Below are 13,294 nucleotides of genomic sequence, written 5' to 3'. Positions count from 1 at the left end.
GAGGAGAAAATGCTAGAAAACCAGATCTTGTATATTTTCTCATGATTCATCAAAACCTTTTGATTTTAAGCTCAAACAAAGGAATGATTGATGATCTGGATCTTGGATCATAAGCATAAAATGATTTGGAAGTCCACAGACCTTTGAATTAATTGGAAAGGCTCTAGAACATTGGTAATGATGCAGCATCACAAAATAGAGTAAATTAGAGGACAGTCTAGAAAGTTCCTTTATAGCCAAGTCATTTCTAAAGATAAATGTTTGTAATTAGGGCAGTGTAAATCATAGCCTTAGCACTGTAAGACCCCACTAAGATTTGGCCCAAAAGACAAAGAACTGAATTACTTATTGCTGAGTCATGTCCTGAGTGCATTATTAAGCTTACACAGCCCAGACCCCTAAATCATTCTAGAATTATCTACCAGGCTACAATTGTTATGAGGGTTCCCCTCAAACTGGGAGGAACCCTCTAACAAACCATACTGCAATTTCAAATTAAATATGCCATCTTCATTTGTATGCAGAGTGTTTAGTTCAGGCAATGGTCTATTTGTTACTGTCAAAAACCCCAAACATAGGGGAAAATGCGTGAGTCCGAATGCAGGCGGGGCTCAACTAGAGGGGATCCAAGAGCTCCAGTAGTGAACCAAAGCTTCTCCAGGAAGCCTGGGTCTACTGGGTGGTACAAGAGGCTCTAAGAAGGATGTGGCCTCAGCGACTCAGAGGGAGCGCTGTGCCTCCATTACGTCTCAGTAAGTCCTTGTATTTCATGTGTCTGAGGTATCTTGTAGGAAGGGGTCAGGATTCTCTCAGAGGGACTTGGGGTAACATTTTAGTCGAGATTAGAACTGGGGAACTACAGGTTCTAATCTACAAGTATTTATATATGGAGGACTGGGAAGGACTTTAGTCAAAGTCCGAGTGATAATGGAAAACACCAAAGGGTGCCGAATGATACCGAAAGGTACCGAATGATGCCAAATGATATCCTTAATGGGGAACCGAGGTGTCAGGTCAAGGAGGGCGGAGTAAGAGGCCAGAGGATGAATGGGAATGAGAAATGGGTAAGAGGTAGTTAGCCAACTGAATGGAAAGAAGATGACAGTCATACTATAAATGGTAGGTGACTAATACATGATGACATGAGTGGGGTCACCAGAGGATGTGGGTAGCTCCAAAGGTGGAGTTATGTATCCAAAGGATGTTGGGTGACTCCAATAAATGAAATGGGTGGGGGAATGGTTTAGAGGTAGGTCATGGGATGTCGGAGATCCGTCGGGAGAGCAGAGCAAATCTGGAGTCTCCAAATGTTCCAACTCAGGACCGAGCTTCCGGGATGGGAGTGGCCAAGGTAAGGTGTGCTGCAACCAGGCCAGAGCTTTGACAGTTAGGAAGGAAGGTGGCTTGGGGAGTGGAGAGTGATGGTGTAGGGGATGATGAAGTTGTTAGGAAGGTGTGATGTGGTGGGAGAGCGCAGGGTCAGGATTCCGGGATATGACAGTTGCAGTAAATAAACTCCATACCCAATCCAAGAATCTGAGCCATATCCACAGATTGGAATGTGCATTCAGTGTCAGGGATTGCTTGTCAGTCCAAGTCAAGTATCACCCAAAAACCTAGTCATAGACAAAGCTGAGGTTCCAACCCTCAGCAACACATAGGGCTATATACATGAGAGATATAAATCAATTGGAAGAAAAAGGATCAACAGAACTAAATGATGAGGTAGGAAACAAAGTAATAAAAACAGGGAGATACTCAGATCAAGGGGTGGAGTCAGATCAAGGAAAGGGGTGAGAGAGTTATGGGCTGATGCAGCTACATGCAGTGATATATGTAGTCATATGCTATGTCCCCTGACATTCAGATTGGCCCACAAAGATATGCCAATATGGGTCTGATCTGCTAGGAGCCCTAGATGTCAGGTAGAGGGAGGGTGCATGGACACTCCTCCACATCTATGTGGGTTAAAGTCTTGGCAGGTGACTGATAAAAATGGAAGCAGGATTGCATATATACATGCTACCCAGGGAAATCAATGTTATTAAGTTGCCATCATAGTGTACCTGATATTAATCAGAGACAGCTAGCCATGTGTTCTGCACTTGCTCCCTGTCCTTACTCCACATTGGTCACTTCAGGGGCTGTCCTGCTCTGCTCCATATGGCATTATTAAAGAGATACATTCCCACCACACCACAGCCCCATACCCAACTTCCCAACCACCAACCCAACCCATGGGCAATTACTTTCCAGGCATGCATACATACACACACACACACACACAGCACACAGCACACCACACTGCACTTGCACACCACACTTGCACACCACACTCACACACCACACTCACACACCACACACCACACACACACCGCACTCACACCTGTCATATCCATACAATCCCAACCTCCACTCTGGGCTCCTGGAACTTCAAATCCAACTCTGGAGCCCTACTTCCCTTCTGTCACCTTCTCCTTGCTGACTCCCAAGAGGTTATCCCACCTCTGGCTCTGACACCACCTTCAGTCCGACTCCAAACCATTCCAGGTCCAACCTCAACCTCAACACCTTCCAGATGAACATGCAACATCTACACTCCTGACTCCGGAACCTCTGGTCTTAGCTCCAACCTTGGACTTTGACCCCACCTCTGCTTATACCCATTGTATTGGTTAGCCCATTCCATTTATTTACCTTTGCCAATATTCTGGAGTTTAACTTCCAAGTTTGGACTTTCCAGATTTACTTCAGACCTTGCAACTATTGCATTGTCCCATTCATCTCTGCTATTCTCCCTCATTCCTACATATTTGGGCTGCTGCTTCCTGCTATTCAGTCAGCTAGCCATTCCCGACTCCCATCCTCCATCCATCCTCCTTGGGCCTTGGCCCTTCACTCCTCCTTTGGGAAACACCATTGAGTCAAACCCTTAACCCTCGGTGTTGTTCCTCCTTCCAGCTCCCCTTCTCTCTTCCATACTACCCTTGCTCCTTTTGATTCAGGACCCCTCCTTATATACAATTGTCAGGGCACACCCGCCTGACCCGGTTCCACCCGGGCCCACCTGGGCCCACCTCACCCGCTCACCCACTCACCCGCTCCCCGCTACCCGTCCTTCCTCCCTCTTCCCCTTCCTCCCTTTCCTCCCTCTTCCCTCCTTCCTCCCTCTTCCCCTTCCTCCCTTTCCTCCCTCTTCCCTCCTTCCTCTTTCTCCTTTATTTCACTCTCCCTTTCTGTTTATTCTTTCTATTTACACGGACCACCTTCCCTTGTATCATTGTACTGTTGACCCATCCGGCTCGGACACCCTGGATGACTTCCCGCTACGCCCAGCATGCGCACCTGCAGCGGACGCCCTCGGGATCCCCCGCGGGGATACCCGGATGGCTGCGGCCCTCTCCGTAGATGACGTGGCACCCGTCATGTGACCCAAGCCACATGTACATAAATGTACCTGAAGTGGGAACTGAAGAAGTAACCTTCTTCTCATGTTTTCCACTTCAGGTAAGTAGTGTAGTTCTTCCTTTTAATAACAATTCACGTTTTCCACTTCAGTCTAAGTGGCCAGGGACTACAGTCCCAGATCGAGCCCGTCAGTACGCGCGCCTGCTTCATCCCCCAAGAGGGTCCCTCTGCCGGGCACTACAGCCGGGCCCCCTCCACCCCGGACGCGTCCCTGACAACAATGTACCTAGTAACTTGTAACCTCAGTCCGAAATTGACTTGATTCCCCCCTAAGAGACTTCCCCATTGCTAGATCCAAAATTAGGGACCCCCAGGACAACCAGCAATGGCACAGTGCTCCACATGAGTCGCTGAGGCCAAGGTCCTTCCATGCTAAGTCTCCGATTCCATTCCAGAGTTGTCCAAACTCACCGTATCTAACAACACCCCACATACCACACCACACTCACACACCACACAGCACTCACACCACACAGCACTCACACACAGCACTCACACACTACACACCACACACTGCACACCACACACACACTCAGCACACTCAGCACTTGCACACACACAGCCCTTACCCAAACAAATGCATGCCTTGCAAGCTCAGCCAACAAACCACTGTCTCAACCCATGGCAATTACTCTCTGGGCATACTGTGCTGCTGGATGTGACTGCATGTATAATGTATAGATGTCAGAGGAAGAGGACCCAATCAATCAATCATCATCTAAGAATACATATTCAGATACATCAACATCATATGGGTTTTCATGAAAATCAAGCTGTTCACATCTAACATTATCTTGGAGCAACATTCCCCAAATCCCACCTTCTGGATTATTGACTTTTTGGAGACAGGTCAGGTCAAATGATGTTCTGAATGCAATTCCCTTGATTGACTTGACCCATGAGATTGCAACATATGATAATCCAACTGAAAAGTCACTTGGTCCCAAATCAATCACTGCCCTTTCAAGTGTTAGACCTTGACTCTTGTGGATGGATACTCTACTCACACGACCAACAACTGGTTCCCATGGCCTCTGGGAATTGCCGGAGGCACCCAATCAATTCAATTGTGTTGATTTTTAATTCAATCCAAGACCTTTGCATGACATGTGACCGGTTGTTGGTCATGCTAGTACAGTATACCCCATGCAAGTGTAAGGCAAGCTGTGTCCCAATAGATGGATTTCAGTTATGTTGGGATCTCTGTTGAGATGTCCCAGAAGAGTTGGGTGTTTGGGAGGGCCCAGCAACAGTTGATTGAGAATGGATTTGAGTAAGTGGTTGTAAGGCCGGTTGAGGTGCCAGCCTTGGTAACTCCTCAATCCTCAGGCTGCTGATAATCTAGACTGTATGGAGCTAGTATTTCAACAGGGGGGGAGGAGAAGAGCTAAGCCCCTTTTCCTGACCCCAGATGCTATATATGTACATACAGGTGTTTTACATTGTTTATAATGAGGAATAATGAAGAATAAGAAATGCATGCAAGATCCAGTCCCTGTCCATCCCTTACAGTGGCATATGTAGTGATCCTTGGCTAGCTGCACAATTCAGCTTCTTCCTCTCATTTCTTCTCCTCATCTTCTCTGCACAGAGGATCTCTGTCAGGGACTCGTCCGGGGTCGAGGAGGCCCAGGTGTAGCGTCCAGCACTGAGAGCCTGGCAGGGTGCAGATCGGGCATGCATACTGACAGGCCCGATGTGGGACAACAGTCCCTGGCCACTTAGGCTGGAGTGGAAAGATGAGAAGAAGGCTACTTCTTTGGTTCCCACTTCAGGTACGTTTATATACATGTGGCTTGGGTCACATGACAGGTGCCATGTCACCCTCACTGTAAGGAGTGGTAACCCCACCCTTCATTCATTATCTTATTGTATATTTGTCTTGATTTAAACATGTATAAACAATGTATATACAATAACATGGGAATTTGGGAAAAGGAACAGAACTCCTTTTCCTCCCCATCATTGATAATTAAAGCTCCATACAGCTCAACTTTATTGACAACCTGAGGATTGAGGAGAACTGGGGTTGGAACCTACACCAACCCCTTACACTTGCACACAGCTGTGACCACCCAGGTATCTCCATGGGAGATCCTGAGGGCATCTGGTGCAAGTGCGCATGCTGAGCACAGCAGGAGTCACCTGAGATGTCCAGGCTGGGTGTGTCATATGCACGCTGTGGGTGGGTCAATGGTACATTGATGCAAAGGAAAGTCATCCATGTAAAATAAAGAGAAAATAAAAGGGAAATAGAATAGGGGGAAGAGAGGAAGTGGAAGAGAAGAGAGGGAAGGGGAAAGAAGGAAGGAGGGGGAGAGTAGGTAGCGGGGTACTGGGTCAGGTGGGGCCAGGTCAGGCAGGTGTGCCCTGACAATCTCATCCTGAGTTGGCATCTAAAAATTAACTCCATAAGATGTTAATTATAAATATTCTTCCCAAGCTTCAATGTGCACACAGTATAAACAGAAAAGGCCTCTGCAAAGGCAATATGCCCTATTACAGGCAAATTGAATAAATTTCCTATTGTGAAGCAGGGAACAGGCTTGCTGTGCAAGTTGCAGTAAGGAGCAAGGCTAACGTATTTTCCAAAAGGAAAAAAGGGGCCAGGAATCCCTACAACTTGCAGGCTATGAGAGGTGCTGGTCTTAAACTGCTGAACTGATCCCAGTCTGTGCAGGCTAACACAGGGGCTGGGGGAAACAGGGGTTGCACTTCAGTAGACCTTTGAACCCTATGGATCTGCTCCAAACAGTACTACTTATACAAAATCCTAAGCCCAGGGCACTTAAGGCTTTGCATAAAGGGCCTGAGAGGGCTGCAGCTTGCACACATGTATGTAGCACAGCCACAATATCACAGGTGAGCCATCCCTCTTATGTTGATAAGGTTAAAAGGCTACATAGAGCCTAAGTTTCCCTCAAAGTTAATAAATATATAGTTTAAAATAGTTTAAATGATTATTATGATTATTATGTATTTATTAACATACAACACTGCAAGTGTTGCCGCAATATTTTGTGGCCCACACATTGCATGGATGAGATATACATTTGGATCCAATGTTGTGCAGATCCCACAGGGTGGCCATATGGGGGGGTGGGATTTGTCAGGGCACACCCACCTGACCCTGCGCTGCACCCCACGCCATACCGCACTACTCCGCATCCCCCGCTATCACTCTCCATCCCTCCTTTCCCATTTTCCCCCTTTCTCTCTATTTCTATTCTATGGTCAATTTCCCTCCTTTCCATGTACCACTACATACCTAACCCCACTCCCCCGATTGCCGCATGTGCCACGCACACTCCCACCTACTGAGCGGCCACCTCTGGGATCTCCCATGGAGACACCCAGGGAGGTGTGGCTGTGTGCAGAGATGATGTGGCTTCCTCCACATGACCCTGACCGCATGTATATAATAGTGCCTGGGGTGGGAACAGAAGAAGCAGCCTTCTTCTCAACTTCCCACTTCAGGTAAGTACCATAGCTTTTCCCCTTTAATGATAACCCAACTTCCCACTTCAGTGGTCAGGGACGCTCACCCCACGACGGGATTGCCACTACGCATAGCCGGTATTTGTCCCACCAAGTCCCACATGCCAGGACCTCGCCGCTTTCGGAGCTGTCCCTGACAGCAGAAGAAGGCTTTAACCTCATTCCCCCTGCTCCCCTATCTCCCCCACTATGGTGACCGAAGAGCAGTATGACAAGCTGCTGTCCCGATTCCAGGAGCTTCAGGCCATCGTGGAGAGCCAAGCCCAGAACCAACCCCCAGCTGCACCCGTACTGGTGCCGGCACCTGCACCAGCGCCTGCACCCCCTCCCAGACCCAAACTGCCTAAAGTTGCCCCCCCCCCACCCCCTTCTCTGGAGCAACCGAAGACCTGGACTGCTTCAAGGCTGAATGCAGTATATACTTCCATGTCCGAGCAGCAGAGTTCCCTGACGCCCTCTCCCAAATCCTCTTCATCCTATCCTACATGAAGGGAGGAACTACTGGGGCATGGGCGACACAGTGCACTATCATGCTACTAACAACAGGTTCCCCTGGTCTCACCATGGATGAGTTCAACATGGAACTTGACGCCATGTTCCAAGACCCGAACCGTGAAGCCACAGCCAGGCAGAAGCTAGCCACCCTGTGGCAAGGCACCGACTCTGTGGACAAAGTCATCCAAGAGTTCGAAATCCTCGGCCCTGCCTCGCAGCTAGGAGATGTAGGACTAGTAGACCACTTCGAGCAAGCGATCAACTCCCAGCTCCGAGAAAGCATCTATCGCCTCTGCCCCATGCCAACGACCTGGGCCAAGTGGAAGTGTGAGGCCACCCTCCTGGACAACCAGTGGCGACGCTTCCAGGCAATGCAGCCCTGCCTGCCCCTTGCCAGGCCTCAACTCCCACCTGCGAGATCCCTACCCCCTACCACCTTCCTGCAAGCTTGCCCAGCCCCCACGCCGCCACGCCCCCCACCCACCGCTGCACCACCACCTCCCCCAGCCCACCCTGCAGTGGGGGGAGGGCTGCAACCCATGGACCTCTACCGCTCGAGGACTGACCAAAGACGAAATGGGCTTTGCTACAATTGCAATGCACTGGGGCACATCACATGAGACTGCCCACAACCGAAAATCCACCAAGCCAGATGGATGCACCCAGAGTGTTATGGAAATGGAGATTCCTATGGACCATGCACACAGGTAAGACAATTCCTTCCCTTCACTTTGTTCTTTGCCAAACCCCATGCCAAGCTTTCCCACTGGGTTTTGGTGCTGGCTGGGGGATTTGTTGATTTCCAAGGGACTTCCCTTGGCCATTACAACCTTTGTATTAGATAGACACAAGTCATATGACATGTATGGCAAATGCCGAGATGTTGATCATTATCGAATACATAACCCACAAACCTTGTACTGCAATTGTAACATCCTCACCATTGTGCCACCACTGTAAACTCAACCTGTAACCCTGGAACCATGTCCACCTCCCTATTCATCCTCTCCATGACAAAACCGCAACGAGGAGGGCATTCCCATGCCCAACCTCCTGCTGCCCACTCCCACCAGTCCACCAGGTGGTCGAGTGGTTACTCCCATCCAACCAGAAGTTCCCTATCAGGAACTGTAGCCTATCCCACCTCCTCAGGAGAAGGATATGGTCCAGGCAGCTCCAGGATGCCTGGCCATGCACCTGCAGGTCCCACTTCCCACGGTCACCCACTACCGTGCACTGGTCCACCAGCCCGCTTTCCCCAACAACTCCCACTACCGGTACACTCCCATGAGCGCCAAGTCACCAACAGCCACCAACTGGGTGACTCCCTTTGGGAGTCCCAGTATCCCTCACTACCGGTATGCTCCATTGAGTGCCAAGTCCCCGTTAGCAGACAGCCAGGTGGCTCCCTCAAGGAGCCCACATCATACTCGCTACCGGTATGCTCCCAGGAGCGCCAAGTTACCGTTGGCCAACCCACAGGTTGTACTTCCATACACTCATCCTATTCTGCTCTCCCTCCAATGGCTATGCAGCCACCTCCATGAGTGAGCCGAACGGTTCAGGTTGGGTTCCCTGGAACCCATTCCTGTAACACGGAGGACATCAGGGCACTCATGGAAGGGCTGAGAAGGCAGCTAGTGGATGAGCCAGAGACAGATAGAGGGGAAGGGCAGGAGGTAGAAGCCCAGGAGGATTTTCAGGAAGGCGACCGGTGAGGGACGCATCCTGGCTGCCTGCAGGCGATAGTACCAACTCATGTAGATACCGTGAGGCACCTAAGTCGGTGCCGACACCTAAATTTCACCAAGTCATCGCCAAGAAAAAGAGGAAAACCGCATCCTCAAACAGAGAGATACCAAGTGTGGTGCCGGAGGTAGCAGTCCCACCACCTGCCATCTACGTGCTGTCGAAGCAACCCCCCAGATCCCTCAACCTAGCTGTAAAGCTAACCACCTTGACCTCCCTCGCTACTGTCTCTGTATCAGCCCTCTTGGATTCGGGAGCCACCGGGAACTTTGTAAGCCCCGAGTTTGTTAGAAAGCACGGGCTCAAGACAACCCCGCTCCCCCAACCCATCCCCATCTGCAACATCAATGGGACCCCAAACAAGAATGGGGCCATAACTGAGGAACTAGAGGCCCTCCTGACATTCGGATGGCACACAGAGCAGGCCCGCTGAAAGGTTTGCTTACTATTTTGGGGACGGTACGTTCCGTTCCCCCGTTCGCCTCAGGCCTCAGGTAGTCCGTCTAAATATAAGCTTTAATGTGCTGTATATTCAATGGGGTAGAGGTAAAAGGCTACCGGGCCTTTACAACTACTCCGAGGTATATATATGTAATTTACATATCTCGGCACAAATAAATAAAGAAAGAACAGCATCACTATAATCGGAATTATAGTGAAGTAAGGTTAATCCCTTACACCCGCTTTGCCGTTGCAAACCTAGGGTGGCAGTCCCTCATCATAGGCCATTCGTGGTTGCTGCACCACAACCCGGAGGTAGACTGGACGCGGCAAAAGGTCAGTATGACTCGCTGCCCATCCTCCTGCTGGTCGACATGAGGGCACACTGACCAGGACCCCATGGTAGAACCAGGGGATGGGATCTACGCCGCTATCATCCCTCCTGGGTGGGGACACGAACTGAGAGCAACCACAACGCCGTCTCAGTGAATGGCCCAGGAAGCCCACGAACCAGAAGCAGAACCTGCGCCGTTTGAGGTGCTAGTCCCAGAGCAGTACCAGGACTTCCGGGACGTATTCTTGAAAGAGGCCTTCGACCAGCTGCCCCCACAGAAGCCCTGGGACCACTGTCAGAGCAACCACACCTGACCATACAACCCCAGAACCACCTTCCCTGACCTCCCCCCACTTCCCTGATCCTCCCATCCTTACACACCTTTCACAACTACAGCCCGCGCGCAAACCCACGTGACACCTTTTCCGCATCGCGGGAACATGCTCGGCTCCTACCCTTAGTCACGTTATGAACTGTACAGTACATTTCCCTTTTATAGTAGCCAAGCAGGGAATAGGGAAACTTACCCTTCTTCTCAACTCAATCCCCGCTTAGGCAAGTTGTAGCTACCTTCCATAATACATGACAACTCAATCCCCACTTAGTGAGTTTGAGGAGCTTGGGGTAGGATCTAGCACCTGGCTGCCTGGGATGCCGCAGGTGTCCAGTTCTGAGGTAGGGCCACCCCCGGACAGAGGCCGGGCCCTGACAACCATGCAATAGACCTGGTGCCAGATGCCAAACTCCTGAGAGGGAGGACTTTCCCTCTGTCGCGACCAGAGCAGAAAGAACTAGATGAGTTCCTGTGCAAGAACCTGCGGAACGGGTGCATACAGGCATCCAAATCCCTGATGGGAGCCCCAGTCTTCTTCATCAAGAAGAAGGATGGATCATTGCGCTGAAGGAGAGAACGAAGGAAGGTCAGTTGGGAGGTTCAAACGAGACCACCACCAAGCTGTTCCCTGGTTCTTTAGTTAGGATGGGGAAGTGTACTAGTGTTATTTATTGTAAATAAAGTACCAATCCGAGTGTTTTGGCTAATTCTATTTTTATGGGTTAGTTTTAAAGTTCCTGGGAATTGACTTACAGATAAACCGAGCCCTGCGGAGCTGTTTCTTTATTGAAATTTATTAATTTGTCTAGGTGTAATTCTGTGTAGCGTTGTTTAATTTGGATTTAAACTTGAATTTAATCTTCTACTTAGTGAAGTTTCAAAGATTTTATTCAGTTAATGAATTTGGATTGTGTCTGGAGTGTCCCTTGAGTTTGTTCTATTTTTGTCTTATTTTATTGCTTGTTTTAACAGTAGCAAAATAACTGTTTTGTGTTTACACTTTGAAATCTGGAGTGTTAACCAGCTCTCCTGTTGAAATATCTACTTAATATTTCTCTCCTTTATTGCTGCCTTTTACTACAGTGGCAATCTTAACTGTATATCACTTTTTCGCACTGGAGTGACAACCAGAAATGCTTGAGAAAAATAATACTCTATTTTCTTACTTCTCTAAGGGGGGCGAAAAGTCGCAGAAAGGGTCTCCCTTTTATACTCCTTGGGTCGCCTTCCTTTTTCACGCTCTACCTTCTATTTACAGGATTTATTTACAGTGTATTTTTCTCAAACTGAATAAAAATGAAATTTTCATGCTATAGTTCTACTGCGCTTTTGCTGCGCTGAACTGCGGTTCTACTGCGGTCAGACTGCACCTAGAATTCTTATTGTCCTCCCTCACCTAAGCTATTTTAATGGTTAATTGGAACTTGGCTGCGCTGCATTTGCCGCAGTTACCTATTTCAAATTCCCTATATATACCGTTAAATTTGCTATGACTCGATGATTCTGAATTCGAACTTCGCATTACTATGCGTATGGCTGTGCTGAGACCTTCAGCTGATTTATTCCATTTTTATTTAGTGACATTTAGTTAAAATGAGACTGAAATGGTAAATGAGTGAATTATTCAGGTTTAAAACTGAAAGAAAAAGTTGCTAGTAATCAAGAATTACTCAAACAAATGTGTTATAGCTCTCCTCCTCATTAGAATATCGTTCCCTAAAATTCCCGCCATGGTCCGTCGTAGTTTAGTGGTTTTCGTGAATTTCGTTCATATTCCCTGATTCCCTTTTGTATTATCACATCCTAATCCTCCATATGTATTGTTCGTTGTTATAGTAGGTCGTCCTTGAAGATTTCATATTTTTATGTATTTTATTTAGGACTCTGGACCTCTTGAAGCTGTTTTCCCGCGCGTTTTCAGGTTTCTAACTTCATGTCCCTATATCTCATTCATTTCTGGATGTTTTCTCACGTTCTTGGTATCATAAATTTTCATTTATTCCCACCTTTCCAATGGTACCAAGGTTGTGTCCTATTTCCTGGTATTCGTTGAGTTAGCAAAAGTTCGCACGCACATTCGGTAATCACGTGCGTTGTAACGGGTCTATCCAACTAGACTCGAGACAGGAAAGAGGGGGGGATAAGGATCTCACTACAAGTCAGGTCTGAAGTGGGGTATATTGGTCCTCCAGAGTCTGGTGCTGATACTCTCTACCAAACTGTACAGCGGGTCACGGAAGAGTCCGATAGATAAATAAGGAAAGAGTATCACATGACAATAAGAAAACGGAAACATCTGGCTCTAGACACCGGAAATGAAATCAGAAAAATTAGGAAAAATAGGAAATATGTGTAAGGAGTGTGAGTGGACATGGGTTACATGTGATGGATGTGAGGTGCTTGCTGAGGGTAGTAGAATCGCGGGATTTGGCTCGTTTAGGGTGCACCGGCAAATCCCCGTTACAGCGTCATTCCCATAGTCGTTCGTATGCGGGCGCCGTTTCCGTTTAATTGTTCGGGATTTATGATATGCGTGGGTGTTTATTTCTTTCATATGGGCTTCTGTGGTTTGTTTCAGATTTTTCCCTCATGATTTAAGGTTGTTTTGCACTTTCCGTGCTGTGTTTTGACCGGGCTCTTCCTTATTTGGACGGAAATTGGTCTTCGCGATCTGCCGAAGTGCGGATCTCGGTTCCAACGGCTGGTTCCCTGCGCATCGCCACCCTCACGTGTCATTACACATGATGCGGATTTCTATATTCCCATCATGGGTATAACTTCACAACGGCTGGACTGTTTGGGCTGAAAATTTGCATAACTATAGTTCCCCATTTTTAATAATTTCCGTGTAAATTTCGTTGTATGTTTTAACTATGGATCCTACGCAAACATCGTCTTTTCCCTAAGCTCGGACTTTCGATGTCACTATTCCCATTATTGGATATCTCATTAACGCATGATCCTTTTATTATGAA

Source organism: Cantharellus anzutake, assembly GCF_015039405.1.
Source record: "Cantharellus anzutake strain C23 chromosome Unknown EI90scaffold_78, whole genome shotgun sequence".
NCBI lineage: Eukaryota > Fungi > Basidiomycota > Agaricomycetes > Cantharellales > Hydnaceae > Cantharellus > Cantharellus anzutake.
Note: the sequence above shows the minus strand (reverse complement) of the source record.